Consider the following 20,435-nt stretch of genomic DNA (forward strand, 5'->3'; position numbering starts at 1 on the left):
TAGGTATAGCTGCTTCTGTTAGCCTTGCTCTGACAAGACTACATGGTAGACTTACAGTAATGTTGCTGGGCAGTCTTCAGTTAAATGTAAAAATTAAAAACAAATATTTGCCTTAAATGGATGAATGTAATTTACTTAAGTGCAGACATATCTTTCATATAACCACAAAAATGTAGAAAGAGATTGTAGATAAAGACGACTCAGTCCATCCATTTTTCCATTTTCCCTGCCAGCGGCAGTACAACAGATCCTGCTTGATCTCTGGCTTTACCCTTACTTTTCCATTGTTAAGGATGTTCTCTGCTTGTCCTGTGTCTGTTTTGAATTATGCTATTTTTATTCTCACCATGTCTACTGAAGAATGATACAATGCATGCACCACCTTTCTTGTTGAAAAAAATACTGCCTTATGTCACCTTGTGGGTCTACCTGTGTTCTACCTCATAACATGATCCTGTGTGCAAGGACTTTTTTTTTTTCCCACTGAAAACTGCTTCCTTATTGTGTGTATTTTATATCTGTGAGATGCTTGAATTTCTTACACCCGTCTGCCTCCAGCATATATGGTCCTTCAACCTCACATCCTAGAGCTCATGGTGCAAACACAGCGCCAGTTCTGTTTTTCTGATTGTTTCTAATCTGTGTTCCTCTGGAGAATTGTCTTCTAGGTCTGGACATAATACTCTACATAAGGACTTTACAATTTTTTGTACATAAAATTCCAGCATCCCCACTGGTTTTCATCACTATTTGGCCACCATGAGATCATTAGATATGAGTCACCATCAGCGTCTTCTCCTGTTTGGTGGCTGTCAGGACCTCAAGCTCCATTATGTATTGCTTCCCTGTGTTTTTTCTCAAATGCATGACGTTGTACTTTTCTTCACTAAATGGTATCTGCCACTCTTGATCACCCTTTGAGCTTTCTTAAACCCGTCCTCACCTTTCTGCTGCCTGGAATATGACACCTGTTTACAGATCTTGGTGTCATTTTTAAAAAGTTATGCCTTCCTTTTGAGCCACTTTGCAATTTCACTTATAAAAAGGTTGGCTAGAACAGTTCTTGAGATTGATCCCTGTATGTTGTGTGCTTCTTTCTATGGAGTGAACTGTTTTTGCCATCTTCCTATATTGCCTATCATTCAGCCACTTTCTAACCTGCTTTATCATGGTAAGTTCTGCCTTCTGGCTGCCCCAACGTGATATACTTTTGAAACAGGGGATAAAGAGAGAGGACAGGAAGTACTTAAACTAGTTTGGTGTGATTCTTTCAGCTTACAGATTGTCTAAAGAAACTACCATTTAAATAAACAAGATCATTTGTAGCTCTTCATTGGATAGATATTTAAACTTTGTCAGAGGACTTCCAAAAATGATGGCCTTAGGCTACCAAACTCTATTAACACCCTTTTAGAGGTCTTTGTAAACATTTCTTGGAAAAGGGAAATGAGTTCTTTATTAAAGAGAGAGGTTAATACATCTTTCTGGAGAGCTGCAACAAGGGATGTTTGTGCTAGACTCGTTGACTGCACGATTTTACATAGAATCTAGGAAAAAATGAACAAAATGGTTCTAATTCAACCAAGTGTTGGAGAGGGTTTAAACAGATGGTATTATTCTAGGAGTTTGCCTGCTAATTCATCTATTATGGTAACTGAATGTATGAAATCTGTAGTCACTTTTTTTTTTTGTTTGACACATCTAGCGTGGGCTGACCCAAGATGTAAATTTGCATGTACTAAGAATTCGTAAAGATAAAAAGCAATGGTTAGATCAGGATATATTAGCTGGTTACAAAATTGTTTTGTATGAGAGAGATGGTGACATCACTGTCTTATGGCTGCCTAGATGGTGATCTCTCTGCGGGTGTAAGGCCTACAACAGAATTAAATAAGGAAAACTAACAATAAACCTTATTGAGAACCAGAGACTCTCTCTGATCTGAACTGCATGCCCCCCCCCCCCCAGGGAAACTGGATTTAAGGTTAAGCAAAACTACAATTAAAGAAAAAAAATGGCAGCCACAGCATGTGAGGAGCATCTTGATGAGGAAGTACGCTAGGGGGGTGCAAGATACATTTGGAGCAGTAATTGAGGACACAGAAAAAGTAGAGGAGCAGGCTCAAAGCTTGGTGGAACTGCAGATGTGCATTCAACAACTGGAAATAAGTAGAGAGGAGCTGCTGGATAAATTTGAAGACTTGGGAAAACTGATCCAGGCAAAACACCCTGCAGGAAAGAGGGTCCCAGAGACACTTGAGTGTAATGACTATATGGAGGAGGTGTTGAAAATATACCAGGTAATCCTTAACATAGAAACATGGAAAAGTGATTGTAGAAAAAGAACATATGGACTAACTAATCTGCTGATCCACTCCAGCAACTCAGCGCTACAATTCCTATTAAAGATCGCCTGAACGTAATCCACACTTTTCTTGAATTCAGATATTGTCCTTGTCTCTACCACTTTCAGTAGAAGGCTGTTGCATACATCCACCACCCTTTCTGTAAAGAAATATTTCCTTAGATTTCTTCTGAGTCTACTTTATTTTATGCTAATCCCATGACCCCCTAATTCTAGAGCCTCCTTTCCCTCTTGTGCATTGATGCTTTAGAGGTATTTAAATGTCTATCATCTTTCTAATCCTGCCTTACCTCTCGAGATAGGGGGAAACAATCATATGTCTATAAAAATGGAGCAGGCCCATAGATGTCTGAGGTCAGAGTAATTTATCTAAATACTAGCCGTTAAGTCCGTAACAATGGGCTACATTAACATTTTTTTTTTCGGTCCATTTCCTTACCCCTCATTCTCCCCTGCCCCCTCATTCTCCCTCACCCTCTAGTCTCCTTCCCTTCACTTCCTCCTCCCCTCTCCCCTCACTCTCCTCTCCCCTCCCCCTCCCCTCAGTCACTCTCTCCTCCCTCCCCTCAGTCACTCCCCCTCTCTCAATCCCCTCCCCCTCCCCTCATTCTCTCCTCCCTCCCCTCAGTCACTCTCTCCTCCCTCCTCCCTCCCCTCAGTCACTCCCCCTCTCTCAATCCCCTCCCCTCCCCTCTCAGCTCATTCATAACCCCTTCGGCTGGCGCAGATGGAAGATCTCCGTGGGAGGTCCCTCCCTCCCTCGTGTGTGCCACCGCTACTGCTCCTGCTCCTCGCCGCCGCCGCTACTGCTCCTGCTCCTGGCCGCGCCATTTTTGTTACAGGCAAGCTCTGACCGACGTGCTGCCCACGCATGCATGGTAGAGTTGCTCTCTACTGCGTATTTGCGGCACGTCGGTCAAGCTTCATTTATCTAGTAGATATTATTATAGTAGATATTATCTAGTAGATATTCCGCACCGTCGTCCAAGCCACCCTTTCCTCAAAGCTGGACTACTGTAATGCCCTCTTCCTCGGCCTACCCTCCTCCACCACCAAGCCCTTACAAATGCTCCAGAATGCCATCGCCAGGGTCATCACCAACGCAAGGAAAGCTGATCACATTACCCCTATACTCAAAGAACTCCACTGGCTCCCCATCGCATCCCGAATTCTCTTCAAAATTCTAACCATAGTGCACAAGTCCATCCACTCGCACAATTCCAATTGGTTGGATGAACCCTTTCGTCCTATACGCACTGAACGACCCACTCGCACTGTCAACAAAGGCACCCTCTCCATTCCCCCTTTGAAAAAAGCCCACCTCTCCTCTACTAGGGACCGTGCACTATCCATTGCAGGCCCTAAACAATGGAACGCCCTCCCTACCACTCTCAGGCTAGAGCCATGTTACGCCAAGTTCAGAAAAAAACTTAAAACATGGCTCTTCCGACAAGCCTACCCTGATTAAGTACACTGACTTCCGCAAGTATCTTGCCTACGCCTTGTATATTCCTGTAAATAGTCCGTTGCAGTTTTATTTATTGCTTTAATTCCTCCACCTCCTGCTCTTTGTATACTCCTCCTTGTTCGCCCTCCCTGTTCATTGTAATTTCTGCCTTTTAAGTTACATTGTAAACCGGTATGATGTATGCATACTAATACCGGTATATAAAAGTTTTTAAATAAATAAATATTATGTGCCTTTATGATTTTCCCATTAAAGAAAACTTAATTAAAGCCAGGGGCCTTTGCAGTATTATGTGGGAAGTCTCTAAGATTGGGATATACAATATTATCTTCCCATCTCTTTGAAGAAGAGCTGGGAACTTAAAGAAGTCACATGATTCATTAGTAAAGAGAACATCAGATATAAATGGCTGTATCCCTTTGCCTCCAACTCTCTATGAGTGGGACATCTTCACATATTAAGCTTTTTGAAGAGATTTGGTGTGCCCTTTGAAAGTTAGGTTTGACTGTCCTGGAAAAGAAGACAATAGTCATAGCTTCAAAACATGATTTTTCCAAGTGGCAGCAGGGGAGGAAAAAGCTGAAAAGGAGTCCATGGGAACAGTGGACCAAGAGGAGTAACCTGGAGAATGTTTATCTTTTGACTTCTCACTTTGAAGGATCTACAAGTCCCATCTCTGAGGAACTTAACGCTTGTCTTTGAAGAACTTCATGAATGCCTTTGAGAAGAAGGAAAACGTTTTTTTTTTTTTTGCTGAAGATGGTTGCTTGCAGTTCATTTATGTTTGTTTATGCCATTTAGGTGGAGAAGTTGTCCCTCCTTTTCTTATTTTCTGCAAGAGTTGGCGATATTCTAGGAGTCTTGTTTGAGGCTGGTGAGGTGAGAAGGTGGAAGTGGGTGTTCTCAAGGGGTGCAGGGTCATGTTACTGGAATTGGGTGAAATTTAAAACTTCAAAATGCTTGGAGAGCAGTTGGGTGAAGGTTTGTATGAGTCGTCTTTGCAAGGGTGGCATTGCTGGACTAAAATTAGCATGGGTAGATAGATGGTAGCATTAAAGATTCCAGTGTCTTTGAGAGCGACATTGCTAAATATACTAATTAAGAGGCAGCTATTGCATAGAGAGGCATATAGACTGGGTACCACAGTTTATTTAGTAAAAAAAAATGCACTTGCGAAGAAATAATGAACATTTGGTAAAGTGGAGTGATGGTGAGGCAATACTCAACTCAGAGGAACTGCAAACTGAGGTGGAGCCAGTGCTAAAAGATAGAGGGGTCTGTTTTTTTTTTAATGCAGTTAAAATTGATAATAGATATTTCATGAGTGCCAATATCTGTGCACCAGTTTCAAATCAAAATATATTTTATGATTTGATCTGCTCTGAACTAGCAGCTTTTCAAGGAGGCCTCCCTTATTTTAGGAGAAGATTTCAATTTGACAACAAAGCTTGGTCTAGATAACTCTACAGGAAGGGAAGGCTATTTGGAAAAACATAGGGCTAGTTTGAGAAGGATGACTGTTGATCTGGGCTTGCTGGATGGTTGGTGGATCATTTTTCCCTAAAATTGTATTTAATTCAGTATTTTAGAATTTCCTTTCAAGAACCACCCAGAAGAGGTTACAACATAATTTCATAATACACATATACCCTTAAAAACCCACATTAAAACAATTGCAAGTTAGAGATTCTTTATACTACTCCAACCCCCATAATTCATATTTGCACATTCTTCTCGTACTTTGACAAAGCAAATCCCTCCATATGATACAGCTTTTATAGCAGGGTAATTTCATGATCAAACCATGCCCCGATTTGGGTTGATTTATGATTATCCAAAAGCCAGACAGGTAGGAAGCTCTGGAGGCTTAATGATAGATTAATAACTATGTTCAATTGAACACAACTGATATTAGCCCACAAATATTCTAGGATTGCATGAAAGCAGTGATTAAAGGCAAAATGATTGTACTTTCTGTAAGGAAGAAGGAGGGGGATAAGGAGATTGATGCATATTGTTAATATATCGAGGGTCTTGAATAACAGTATAAAAGTCCCAAAAATATGTTATTGAAGTTAAAATCAATGAAGCTGAAAACTCATTATATTGATGAAATTGAATTTAAATTACAAAAATCTCAACTATATTATGAGCAGGGAAATAGGATGAGAAAGTTTTTGACCTTGAGATTGAAGTCCAGAGATTCCAATAGTTTAATTATGAAGATAAAAGACCAGAATGAAGGACAGGGAAATACGTAATGGATTCTCTTTATTCAATGAAGAATTGTATGCAGCAGACAAAGACAGGGAATATCTGAATTCTGTGGAACTTCTATCTCCCACTAGAGGGGAAGCAGAGACTTGAGGAAATTACAGAATTGAAGTTGTTAAGGGCTATTAAAGCTTAGAAAAATAAGTTCTCAGGCTTGGATGGTTTTACTGCCTGGTTTTATAAATAATTTAGGCACTTGCTGGTGGGGTGAGTGGTAAATTTGTTTAAATCACTATTAGAAGATGGTACCCCTCTCTCTGTCAACTTGCTTAGTTGGAATCAAAGTAATTTCTAAAGAAAGTTAAGACTAAACCGAGGTGATGTGCATTACGTACCGCGGTATATAAAAAATTGATAAACAAATAAATAAATAATTGCTATGTGGGTTTTACAAGCCTATATACCTTCTTAATACCGATATGAAAATTTTCACAAATGTACTGATTACAAGGCTTTCCAATATTGCTTCTCCATTAGTACACCCAGGACAATCTGTTTTTATTTTCAATAGAAGAGCTTCAGACAACATACAAGGCTTCGTAGCCTGATGTGGACAGCTAAACATGAAGGGATTCAATCTTTTATCTCAGCTATTCAACTTAAAAAGCTTTTGTTAGAGTCCATTGGGACTTCATGTTTCATACTTTACAGAAAATGGGCTCTGGCAGCAAATTTATTCAGTGGATTAGAGAAATGTGTGCAGCTTTAGAGGCCTGTAATAAATGGCAGCCACTTGGAAATATTCCAGTTGGGACAAGGAACAATGCAGGGCTGTCCCTATTGCCCTTATTGTTTGCATTGCTCATGGAGCCACTTGCAGAAGGAACTCAGAGAAATTGAGATATTAAAGGGATAATGGTAGGTTGGGACGATTATAAAACTTCCTTGTTTGTAGCTCCATTCTTCTGTGAAGGTAGCAGATTTTAAAGTGAATATAGACAAATCCAAGTTGTTTGTTTTTTTTGTTGTCAGCCTTCCTGATAATATGGTGGAATCTTTGAAAACATAGTTCCCTTTATAAATGAGCAAAGAATTCCCTTGGGTACTTGGGGATCAATATATCAATAGATCGCTCTAAATCATGTACCTCCAATTCTGCTTATCTCTAATTTAAATAGAGACCTACAAATCTGAAATCGATACAATGTATCCTGACTGGGATGAATAGCCTGTGTAAAGATGGTGTTAACCTAGATTTTATCTCTTCCTTAAGGAGTTATTTAGTAATGTGAAGAACTTAGTAATGCGATAGGAATTAGTGGAACAATGGTAATCACTAATATAGCTAATGTAGTTCTTGACATAAAGGCCTATAAGTTCTTAGAATAATTATGCCATTTTTCTTAGCTTGCTTGTAACAAGAAACAAGTCATGAGATCAGATATATAAATGAGCAGTTACTCATGAGGCTAACACTGCAGATATCAGGGAAAACAGAACATCAGCTACCTAACCATACCTAACTATTGCTGATACGATTATCACAGGCAGTTGAAGCCTCAACAAATAACAAGAACACATGGAAGTAGCCCAGAGAAGAAACTGGGACATAGGTTAAGAAAATTAGCATAAAAGACCAAAATCAAGACAGACTGGATAGATCAGAAGAAAGAACAGCTCAGAAGAAAAGCTTTTTGGTTATTAAAATGACTGATGACTTGTTCCTGATTTCCAACAGTATTTCTAATTTTCCAAAATATGACTCACCCTGCAAACTGTGAGGGGAAGTATCTTTGTATATATTCTTAATGCAAAATCTAATCTTGTATGCTTTCTCATTGCTTATTTTCAGAACTATAAGTAAAACTTCTATACTTAACAAATAAGTGTGTTGTGTATTCTATGACATAACCACCATTCAGCCTATCCACGACAGACCCTGCTTATAGAGATATCCAATAAGATCTTCATATCTTTGCAAAGGAAGGTTTTCAAATATATTCAAAGTATTGAATATATATCAGTTGTGGGTTCAAGGAAGCTTGGGTGTCTATAATTTTAAAAGATGATATTTGACTGTTTAAGAGCATTGGTACAGTGACAAATAGGTCCTCTGGTTAAGCATTGGATGCATATTGAGCAAATTAATATAGGGACTCCCGCACTTAAGCATTATATTTGGTTGTTGGAGTCCTGCAGATCACATAGGTACCGCTCCAACCTTTTCATTTACACAAGTGTTAGAATATGGCATTGACTACAGAATATTCCTATTATCTCACAAGCTGTAATTTGGCTTTGACTCTAGGGTTAAACTCTAGGATATTTAAGGGATGGGAGTCAGTGGGCCTCTAATGTTTAGGCTGATAGTTGTTTATAGGGTGTATAATTATTTGCAAAACTACAGGAAACGTCCAGATTACTACTGAGCATATACAGTGGCTTGCAAAAATATTAGACCTCCCTAAAAAAATCAATTTGTGTGGGTTACAAATTAATCTTACACAGATTGTTCCAGACAGTATGTTTGTTGTAAACCAGTATGCTCTTAAAGTAAAATTTGAAAGTCACAATTCATTATTTCTCTGTATTTTTGTAAAATAAAATTAAAAACTGAATAATGCTGCTTGCATAAGTACTTGCCCCCTTCAGATAAATACTTGGTTGAACCACCTTTTGCTGCAATAACGGCTTTAAGGCTGTTGGAGTAATTTTTTACCAGCTTTGCACAAGATTTGGGAGTTATTTTTGCCTGTTCTTCCTGGAAGATTTGCTCCTGGTTGTTCAGGTTGGTTGGATGACGCTTATGGACTATAATTTTCAAATAATGCCACAGATTCTCAATTGGATTGAGATCTGGACTTTGACTTGGACATTGTAGAACATTCACTTTTGTGTTGTTCAACCACTCCTGTGTTGCTTTGGCCTTGTGATTGGGATTATTGTTCTGCTGAAAGGTGAACTTTCTCTCTAAGTTTTAGATTATTAGCAGACTGTCTTGCACTATCTCCTTGTATGTTGTACAATCCATCCATCCATCCTTCAGTTTTAACAAAATGTCCAGTCTTTGCTGATGAAAAGCATCCCCACAACATGATGCTGCCACCCCTATACTTTACTGTTGGGATGGTGTTTGCTGAGGAATGGGCAGTTAGGTTGGCGCCATACACAGCATTTTGAATTTTGGCCAGACAGCCCAATTTTTTCTCATCTGACCACAAAACCTTCTCACATTTTAGCTGGGTCAGTCTGATGCTTTCTGGCAAACTCCAGATGTGCTTTGATGTGGTTTTTCTTCAATAATGGCTTCTTTTTAGCCACCCTCCCATGCAGGCCTATTGTATGCAGAGCTCTTGATATGGTTGACTGGTGCACCTCCACTGAACTCTGTAGGTCCTTCAAAGTGATTGTTGGCCTCTCTGTGGCTTCCCTCACAAGTCTCCTCCTTGCTCTGATGCTGAGTTTTGAGGGATGGCAGGGTCTGGGTTCCTCACAATTCATCCAATAGTGCTCCCTGGATATTTAAGCACTTGGATATTATTTTGTAGCCTTTTCCTATCTTGTGCATGTCTATAACTTTATCTTTAATGTCTTTAGAATGCTCTTTGGTCTTCATTTCACAGCTTTCCTTCAGATTCACAGTCTGACCAATAGTACTGGAATTAGGGGGGTCATTGATCCAGAAAAGCTGACTTTTTTTTTTTTTTTTTTAATTATTCACAGGTGGAGTCCGATTGCAAGCCAATTATTAGAGCAATATCTTTTATCTGTGTAAACTTGAAGCTCCCACAGCACAGGGATTGAATACTTATGGAAGCAGCATTTTTTGGTTTTTAATTTTATTTTACAAAAAGTGCAGAGAAATAATGAATTGTCGCCTTCTTTGTCATCGGGGTCATGGTTTAGAGTTCCCCCATGGCCAGAAGATTGGGAGGATTCCATCTGATCCCCCCACCAGACTTGCTTCAGCAAGATCTCTGGTACACCAATTTTTTTGACAAGCTATTGAAGGCTGTCCATTGTTAGAAAAGTAAAAGACCCCAGCATGAATGTCTTTGAGCTTCTTCAGTTCCTTCATTCCCTAGCATATTCTGCAGCTATCAAGGACTATTTCAGATCCTTCAGATGAGAATGTAGCAGATGCCTTCATTTGGCCTTTTGGTAGCTTGAAAACTAGACCTCAAATATAGAGTTGGGATAGTTCATGGTGGTAGAATTGGTGTTGATGTGCACTCATATTCATTCTAACACGCCCAGTAGGAGGAACCACGTTTCGGCAGAAGGTCTTTCAGGGTTCCATGCTGAGTGCTTGTATTATGGTTCACCGCAGTCCAGAAGACAAAATCACTGGACCAAGAACAGATGGACTTTTGTTGAGCAGTTGAAGATGTGGAAGAATGTGAGAAGCCTTTTCTCTGTCCCATATATGAAACTGTTGATACAGCGGCCAGGATTTCAGCTGCTTCCATAGGCACGTGAAGGCTTGTGTGGCTGCAGGTGAGTGACCTCAGAGGATATACATGATAGTATTGTGAATGTTGCCTTTTTAGAGGACATTTTGTTTGGAGATAAGGTGAAGGAGATGGTGTAGTTGATTAAGGTATATCAATCTACATTTCAGTCATTATCAGTTGGCTTCTGCCCAGTGCCAGTATTTATCTTACAAGTGACCTGTTCTTCCAAAGATGTCCCATCTACCCTTTTCATTGTCATCAAGTTCCTCCCACTCTTCAGCTATATCAACTGCCTGCTTGAGGTTGACAGAAAGTCATGAGCCCAAGGTTCAGCAGCAGGTGCAGCCTAAGCTGGGCCCTAGTGTTTGACGCTGAGACCTGTTGGGGTTCAGGCTTTCCTTCCAGAATGTCTTTTAGATTAGCATGGACTGCTGATCCCTTCTTAGCCCAGATGCTGCTTTCACATGGCGCACTTTACAGGCTCTGCTGCACTTTACTTTTCCAAAGCTGCTGTTGCCTACTCTGATTTATTGCTGGCTGGAATGATGGAGTGCTAGTCAAGTGCTTGTGAGATTGCTGCCTGACTTCGCCAGAGCTCTTAAAAAAGGGAGCTCGCAATGCAGGCACTCTCCAAAAGACCTGCCAAAAAGCCTGCCCCTTTGTGGACCCCTAGTGGGAACCAGGACCGTGGACCAGTTCTGGTTTATTGTACAGGTGGACTGGTATTATAAATCTAATAACTTCTTGGTATGAAGTTGCTTTCTGTGCTATTACTTATTATGCTATTTGTAATAGTTGGGAGGGGTTATGTGGGTCTTCCCAAGAAAAGAGAGAAGTTTTACCTGTTACCTGTCATATTCTTAACTGAGTAAATTTAAAGCAGAAACTTCTTTGAATCCACCTAGTGAATTACTTCAGGTGGGATATATTAGTGCACGGTCTATAAGAAATAAGGGAGAGTATCTGGTAGATAAAATATCAAATTTATTATTTATATTATGTGTAATGGAGACCTGGCACTATGAAAGTGAAATTGTTTGCTAAATAGTGCGTGCCCAGTTGGATATGTGTACTATCAACAGTTTTTGTGGCTGCAAGCAAGGTGGAGGTGTAACGATTATTTTTAAGAAAGCTCTTCAGTTGAGGAAAATAGCCCTGGAAATAGAACCACCAATAGAAGTGTTATTAGCATACATAAATGGACAACATCTGTATTATATTGTCACTCCAGAACTATGGATAGCTGACTTAAAAATTCTCTGCGAATTTATGTAATTTATCCTTGAGATTTAAAAACGTTATTAGTAGTAGGTGATTTTAAATCTACATTTTGATGATTGCCGTTCACTGGAATGCAGGAATTTTTATGTTAACAGCTGTTTCCTGTGCACAGCTTATGCAGGGGGAAATGCATATGGCAGGACACACTCTAGATTTAATATGGGGCGGGGAGAATATGGCACATCGGATTTTGTGATGTCCATTATCCTAGGTCGCGTGATCTGACTTATCTGTTTTAAAATACAGATCATGTTGAAAGAACTGACAAATAATACATTAGTAAACAAAAAATGAAACAGGCGGCCAGTAGTAGATACTGATCAGTTTAAATCGTGTTGGTCAGCAAGGACTGAATCAGAAAATTGGGACACGCTGTCTCTGAATGAGATGGCAAATAAGTGGCATTTCAGCTGTTTTGCAAAGATGTAATCAGCCCCAGCTTACGAGGTAAAAGTCAGAGAAATATGCTCCATGGTATTCTGCAGCTATTGCATATGCAGAGAATTAAGAAAAGCTGAGAGAAATGGAGAAAATCAAAAGATGACTTTAACAGCTTATAAGAAATCATTACAGGATTATCGTACTTGCTGTGCAAGAGCAAAAAAAGTTGAATGCTTAACATCTTGTTTAGGAGAAGCCATAAATAAGCCTTTAGAATTAACCACTATTGTCGAACAATTGACCTCTAGATCATCTGTATTTGATACTTCTATGCCTGATTGTGAGGTTCTGACTAATTATTTTGATGATAAAATTCATAATCTTAAGAAACAGATAAGTAATATCAGGCCCTCTAGGGCTGCAACTTAGGTATTTTGCAAGAAAACTGGACTCAGTTTGAGTTGCCAACAGTTGAGGTTAGTACGATTGCCTCAGGACTAAAGTCAATTTATTCAGTCCTAGATCCATGTCCATTTGCAATTGTAAAAGATTTGTATGAAATGTCCTATAGAATTGTTAAACTATGATAAACAGATATTTGATTGAGGGCTGCATTCCATTGGAATGGAAGTATGCCACTGAGACCTATCCAAAAGGATATTAATCTTCCTATGTCAGATTTAACAAATTATCGCTCGGTTTTAAATTTATCTACAGTGGCCAAAATACTTGAGAAAGTGGTGCTAACTCAGTTAGATGTTTTCAGGCGTGAAGCTGTGATTCTTGATCTAAACCAGTATGGTTTTCGAAAGAAGAACAATATGGAGCTTTTGTTATTGTCCTTAATGGACACTTTGCTATGTAGTTTGGACCAGGGCCATTCAGGTATTCTGGTACAACTTGATTTGTCCACTATGTTTGACACGATACATCACGATATATTAGACTGTTTACGAAGGTATGATATCTCAGGAACCTTATTGGGTGGTTCTGGTCTGTGTCCAGGTAGGCGACCAATGTTCTATGTGGTATGCCATATGTTGAGTGCCACCAGGATTAGCTTTATCTTCGGTCCTCTTCAACATATTCCTCTCTTCTTTGAGAGTCCTTTTTCAGAGTCTAAAAGTTGCATACTTCATGTATGCTGATGATCTGTTTTTCTTGCCATGTGAAGCTAATGAAAAATTACCTGAAACAAGGGTGTAGAATATAATTGAAAAAGGCTCACCGCCTGTGCATGGATACCTTTGAGATGTTTGAATGTCTGTCTTATCTCCCCTATCTTGCCTTTCCTCTAGGGTAAAGATCTAACCATGTATATATACCCTTGGGCAGTGATGGTGAACACCAATCCTCGAGTGCCACAAACAGGCCAGGTTTTCAGGATATCGACAATGAATATGCATATGAGAGATTTTAATGCATTGCTTCCATTGTATGTAAATTTATCTCATGCATATTCATTGTAGATATCCGGAAAACCTGGCTTGTTTGTGGCACTTGAGGACTGGGGTTCGCCATCACTACCCTAGAGGGAAAGGCGAGATAGGGGGAGATATGATAAAGACATTCAAATATCTCAAAAGTTTCCATGCAGAGGAGGTGAACCTAATTCAATGGAAAGGAGGCACTAGAATGAGGAGTCATGAAATGAGGTTGAAAGGGTGTAGACTCAGGAGTAATCTAAGGAAATATTTCTGTATAGAGAAGGGTGGTGCATATGTGGAACAACCTTCCGGTGTAAATGGTGGAGACAAAACTAGTATCTGAATTCAAGAAATCATGAGGTAAGTACAGGAGATTTCTAAGGAAGTGATGAGAATTATAATGCTAAATTAATTGGATGGATGGGCAGACTAGATGGGCCTTATGGTCTTTTTCTGCTGTCAAGCTTTTATGTAATTTCCTCTGTAAAAGCTTAGCTAACTGACCATCATTTTGTTCTTGAAACAAAAAAAACCTCACAAAGATTGAATGATTGGATAAATACTCAGCTGAAAAATATCAGTCGCTGAAATATATTTGGGTGGATCGATGATTCTCATCCAGTCAGAAATAGTCTGGGGATCTTTTTGGACTCTCAACTAACAGTAAAACAGCAAGTCTGCTATGTAGCCAAAGTAGCTTTTTATAAGCTCAAGTTGGTTAGGCTTTTAAAAGATTTTTTGCCCCAAGATCTGTTTCATACTGTTATAATCATTAGTATTAAGTCATTTGGACTACTGCAGTTCATTGTATGTGGAGTTGCCAGACAAATGAATACATGCTCTGCAGCTTGTACAGCATGTTACGGCCTGTGTTCTAACAGGATTCCCTAGAAGAGAGCATATTACACAAACCTTGAGAGACCTTCGTTGGCTACCTTCGTTGGAGGACAAGATTTAGGTTACTGGCGATTGTTCTTAAACTTTTTTTAATATAATTTTTTATTTATGCATTATCTCAATTACATATCAAGAATAAACTTGATTGAAGAATATGTTCAGAGATTCTAAATAATATTACAAAACCATTACTTATTTTTCAGTGCCAGGAAAAATAGTGGAAAGTGTTGTAAGCATCAAAATCACAGAACATATAGAAAGACATGGTTTAATGGAACAAAGTCAGCATGGCTTTACCCAAGGCAAGTCTTGCCTCACAAATCTGCTTCACTGTTTTGAAGGCGTTAATAAACATGTGGATAAAGGTGAACCGGTAGATGTAGTGTACTTGGATTTTCAGAAGGCATTTGACAAAGTTCCTCATGAGAGGCTTCTAGGAAAAATAAAAAGTCATGGGATAGGTGGCGATGTCCTTTCGTGAATTACAAACTGGCTAAAAGACAGGAAACAGAGAGTAGGATTAAATGGACAATTTTCTCAGTGGAAGGGAGTGGGCAGTGGAATGCCTCAGGGATCTGTATTGGGACCCTTAACTGGAAAGAAATACGACGAGTGAGGTAATCAAATTTGCAGATGATACAAAATTGTTTAGAGTAGTTAAACCAGAAGCAGATTGATAAATTGCAGGAAGACCTTGTGAGACTGGAAAATTGGGCATCGAAATGGCAGATGAAATTTAATGTGGATAAGTGCAAGGTGATGCATATAGGGAAAAATAACCCATGCTATTTTTATTTATTTATTTATTTATTTATTTTTAATTTTTATATACCGATGTTCCTGTAAAGAATACATATCGCACCGGTTTACAAGGAACTGAACAGTCGCCTCCAGGGCGGAAATACATTAAAACAGTCGCCTCAAGGCAGAATACATTAACACAAGTAAACAGGAAAACTATTAAAAGAGAACTTTCATAAACTCAATTAAATGTAACTGTGAACCATAAATCAGGAACCATAAATCAGGAACATATGTACAGAGGTAGGTATATCGTCTGTCGCTTCACCAGATTTTAGCTCTCAGGGAAAGCTTGAGAGAATAGCCAAGTCTTTAGCTTCTTTTTGAATGTCGGAAGGCATGGTTCTTGGCGGAGAATATGTACCCAATATGGAACCTAACACAATGTTAGGTTCCATATTGGGTACTACTACCCAAGAAAGAGATCTAGGCGTCATAGTGGATAACACATTGAAATCGTCGGTTCAGTGTGCTGCGGCAGTCAAAAAAGCAAACAGAATGTTGGGAATTATTAGGAAGGGAATGGTGAATAAAACGGAAAATGTCATGCCTCTGTATCGCTCCATGGGGAGACCCCACCTTGAATACTGTGTACAGTTCTGGTCACCGCATCTCAAAAAAGATATAATTGCAATGGAGAAGGTACAGAGAAGGGCGACCAAAATGATAAGGGGAATGGAATAGCTCCCCTATGAGGAAAGACTAAAGAGGTTAGGACTTTTCAGCTTGGAGAAGAGATGGTTGAGGGGGGATATGATAGAGGTGTTTAAAATCTTGAGAGGTCTAGAATGGGTAGATGTGAATTGGTTTTTTACTCTTTCAGATAATAGAAAGACTAGGGGGCACTCCATGAAGTTAGCATGTGGCACATTTATAACTAATCGGAGAAAGTTCTCCTTCACTCAACACACAATTAAACTCTGGAATTTGTTGCCAGAGGACGTGGTTAGTTCAGTTAGTATAGCTGTGTTTAAAAAAGGATTGGATAAGTTCTTGGAGGAGAAGTAGATTACCTGCTATTAATTAAGTTGACTTAGAAAATAGCCACTGCTATTACTAGCAACTGTAACATGAAATAGTCTTAGTTTTTGGGTACCTGCCAGGTTCTTATGGCCTGGATTGGCCACTATTGGAAAGAGGATGCTGGGCTTGATGGACCCTTGGTCTGACCCAGTATGGCATGTTCTTATGTTCTTATCAAGGTAAATCATACTCCGAATTTTTAAGTCCACAAAATAGGAGGCTCCAATACCACAATTACAATACAAACTAGAAGTTCAATAGGAAATATTATGTCTGCACCTCTTCAGGAGTTTTCCGTAATAATGAGGAGAGATGACTTAACCAGTTACATAATGTTGTTAATTAACCTCTATCTTAGATGGAGACGTTTTCTACTTTATCACTCAAGAATTGTACCAATTGGGATGGCATAAAAAAGAGATAGGAAGCTTGGTCTGACCCAGCATGGCAATTTCTTATGTTCTCTGTACTTTATGTAACACTTGCAGGGAAATTTTTATAAGAAAAAGGCCCCTATTTGCTGGAACTTAGGTCTGAGAAGTAATAATTGCTTCCTCTTCTTCTGTGTCATCTTAGATACGTCAGGAAATATCCTAACCTACAAGTTCAAGAACAATTCTAATCTATGTTTATAGAATAATTTCAATACCCAGTCCATGTCAAGTTCTAATACAAATGTCACTATTAATGTCGCCGGATTAACTTGAGTCGTATCCGATGTCTCAAAAAATTCTGAGACATTTAAAGCTGGTAAAACAGACTCCTCCACATGCACAGGTTGATTTTCCTTAATAGACTCCGTTTTGTTTTGTCCCAAATTATTTTTATAGGATGGTAAATTAAATACTTGCGTCAAAGGTGGGACAGCATTTTCAGGAATTTTAAGTATTTCGATAACATATCCTTTGGTGTTATATATGATATCTTTGGAAGGTTCACAAAGTGGAAATTTTTACCCTTCACTACATTCTCCAAATTTTCAATTTTACTTGATAACAGTGTATTTTCTTTTACTAAAGATTCCTGCAACAACTTTCCAGATAGCAATTTTGTATTAACCTCTGTGATCTGCTGAGTATTTAATTTTACAGTTTTTTCCATATGTTGTATTCGTGTTTCATGATCCTTATTTCTGTCTACCAGAGAGTTTAGTTGACTTGATAGCAGAATCCCCAGGCCTTCTATAGCTTCCCACAAAGAGTCTAACGTTACCAACTGGGGTTTAACCACGGGGAATCGCAATCTTGGCTGTACTGAAGTAGAAAAACTTCCCATATTAACCAGGAGAGAGGATGATAAGATTAAGTTACCGACAATCTCGTCTGGCGTTGCTGCTCAGACGTCCACGCCGTCTCCTCTTGGCACAGGGCTCCCTGACCAGCGATCTCTGACATTTGCGACTTCAGTAGACGTCATCACCAGATTTCCTTCCGAGTTTCGGCAAGTGGCAGGGTTCGCCGGTGCCTCTCTCCAGATCGGGGACAAAGATGTTTGAGTCAGGTAGGGAAACCTGCATCTCCTCAGTGGCTCCCAACCGTTGCAACTCCTCTCCCGACCTCAAGCCCCCTCGAACCAAGTGGCTATCCATCGGGCCAATCACAGACTCCTCCGGGGGAAGCCCAGGGTAAGCTTTCTCCCTTGCTCGTCTTTTTCTGGCTGAATGAGGCATCTAAGGCAATAATTTTGCAGGAAATTCTGAAAAAAGAAGAGCCACGGCGTTCAGCGCGAGTGTGCAGGTGCCATCTTGGGTCCTCAACCTGTTCTTAAACATTTGATGGCCACTCAGCCTTATGTTTTGAGAAATTCTATTAACTGGTTTGTTCCAAATGGAGCATTGCGCTCAGAGGCAGCTCGTTTGCTAGAAACGCCATTAGTTGGTAGGCATAGACTTGTGCGAACTTGATCAAGAACCTTTTTCTTATGCCGCAATAGCAGTATGGAATAAATTGCCAATAAGCCCGAGGGAGCAGCAGGAATTAAAGTTTGTTAGAAAGTGTGCTGTGTCTGAATGAATGTTTGTGTGGTTTTTGTTGGAAAAATATTTTATTAAAAAGAATGTTTCTTCCCTTAATTGATTGAATAAACATTTGAACAGAATCATTTTTTATTATTTCCTTTATTGATATGATTTGTTTAATGATTGTGCTATTCTGTGATGCATAAAATAGTTTAATTTGAAACACCCCCTTAAAAATAAGATGTTTGTCTGATCACTCATATTTTCTTAAAATGCAACACATCTTAAAAATTCTGCTAGGGGTATGTAAACTCATGAGCATAACTGTAGCTCAGTATTAAGTTCTGAAAGGATATTTTAGTTTTATTTATTTATGATATTGCATTTTATGCTATATTTGTACAATTTCTTTTGACTTCTGTAATCTGCACTAGACGGATATGTGGAAGTAGCGGACAATAAAAGATCCCCCCTTCTCTGATCCAAAAGAGTTCAGGCTGGAGTTGTGACTTTTTTCAGTCTACCCAACTACAGCTGGAAGTTGGGTAGACTGATTTGGTTTAGTGAATGTGGAACTGTGTGCATTCAGAATGGCCAGAGAAAGTTATTCAGAAGTATACATCATTTTTGTCTTTCATTCAACTGTTTGCCATGCCACTCTGTATGTCAACTATTGAGGTTATGTGTGAAATTATGGTCTATGTTCATCTATTATCATTCTTGCATTGTTATGCTGTTAGATGATGTGACACATCTTATTTCTGACTGACAATAAAAATGATTAAGAAACAAAAAGAGAGGGAAAAGGATCAACAGTCCAATCCACAAACCTTCAACTAAATAAAAGCAAATGACAATATCATAAACGATCTTTGCTTTGAAATTTCAATCCGCGGCCTCTCGCCTCGCAATGGGCCGCAAGCCTTAATCAGCTTACAAAGCAGAGTGATATATAATCATCTATCGTCATTTGCTCATATTGGTATTAACCTTTATTGCGATCTCTTACTTTTTACCACTATATCTTTACCAAACTACCCTAAAAAAGGTTTAAATGTGAAAACAAAGAATATACTTCCCACCACACTTAAAAATTGAAAAACATTTTTAGAAAAATTTTTTGAGAGGAATACTTAGCCCATGCTTTGTCAAATCTCAATTAATAGAATCCCGACATGAATCATGTTTCGATTGTAGATAATTTCAAAAATGGCGCCATTTTTGAAATTATAGGTGGAGACAGAGTTTGTCCGGTGATTGAAGAATGTTGGCCGTTTGATGCAAAAGAATTATAGAAAAAACATCCCCTGAAGAAGATTGTTTTCTACAATCGAAACATGATTCATGTCGGGATTCTATTAATTGAGATTTGACAAAGCATGGGCTAAGTATTCCTCTCTCAAAAATTTTTTCTAAAAATTTTTTTCAATTTTTAAGTGTGGTGGGAAGTATATTCTTTGTTTTCACATTTAAACCTTTTTTAGGGTAGTTTGGTAAAGATATAGTGGTAAAAAGTAAGAGATCGCAATAAAGGTTAATACCAATATGAGCAAATGACGATAGATGATTATATATCACTCTGCTTTGTAAGCTGATTAAGGCTTGCGGCCCATTGCGAGGCGAGAGGCCGCGGATTGAAATTTCAAAGCAAAGATCGTTTATGATATTGTCATTTGCTTTTATTTAGTTGAAGGTTTGTGGATTGGACTGTTGATCCTTTTCCCTCTCTTTTTGTTTCTGGATTATATTAGAGAGGTGGTCTGCTTCTTTGTTTGTTGATTATTTATTGAATAAAAATGATTAAACATAAAAAAAAAAAAGAAAAAAAAGAATGGCCAGAGAATAGACACAGGCTAGGCTCTGGCTGTATTTTCCTGAACTTTTATTAATACAGAAACTAAAAAGAAACAGCTCTGCACATCTTTGCAGTTTACAAAACAAGTACATTTTCGAAGAGCTGCCCGCGTAAAAAAAAAAGGTTACATGCGAGGCCGGGCCTTGTGCATTCCGAGTGCATTTTAGAATAGGCCCAGCCATGCATTGTAACCCCTGTTACACGCAGAAGGCTGGGCCTTGAAAAAGGGGCGGGCCGCGGGCGTGGTCTGGACGGGATGGAGGCCAGCCGGGACAGCACACTCTGGCAGCTGGCCAGCACATGGGAAGTACT

At 39.1% G+C, this 20,435-nt stretch overlaps 1 protein-coding gene across 4 annotated transcripts in view; it reads left to right on the forward strand.

The window, feature by feature from the left end:
• MKLN1 (muskelin 1) overlaps positions 1-20,435 on the forward strand; it is a 315,844-nt gene that overhangs the window by 75,694 nt on the left and 219,715 nt on the right. The window contains exon 1 of one of the 4 annotated variants that reach the window (XM_029616985.1): positions 10,410-10,544. The exons of the other annotated variants lie outside the window; for them this stretch is intronic. The gene's annotated coding sequence lies outside the window, so the exon portion shown is untranslated. Of the gene's footprint in view, positions 1-10,409; positions 10,545-20,435 lie in introns of those variants that run through there. 4 annotated transcript variants of the gene reach the window in all.

This window comes from Rhinatrema bivittatum, chromosome 9, assembly GCF_901001135.1.
Source record: "Rhinatrema bivittatum chromosome 9, aRhiBiv1.1, whole genome shotgun sequence".
NCBI lineage: Eukaryota > Metazoa > Chordata > Amphibia > Gymnophiona > Rhinatrematidae > Rhinatrema > Rhinatrema bivittatum.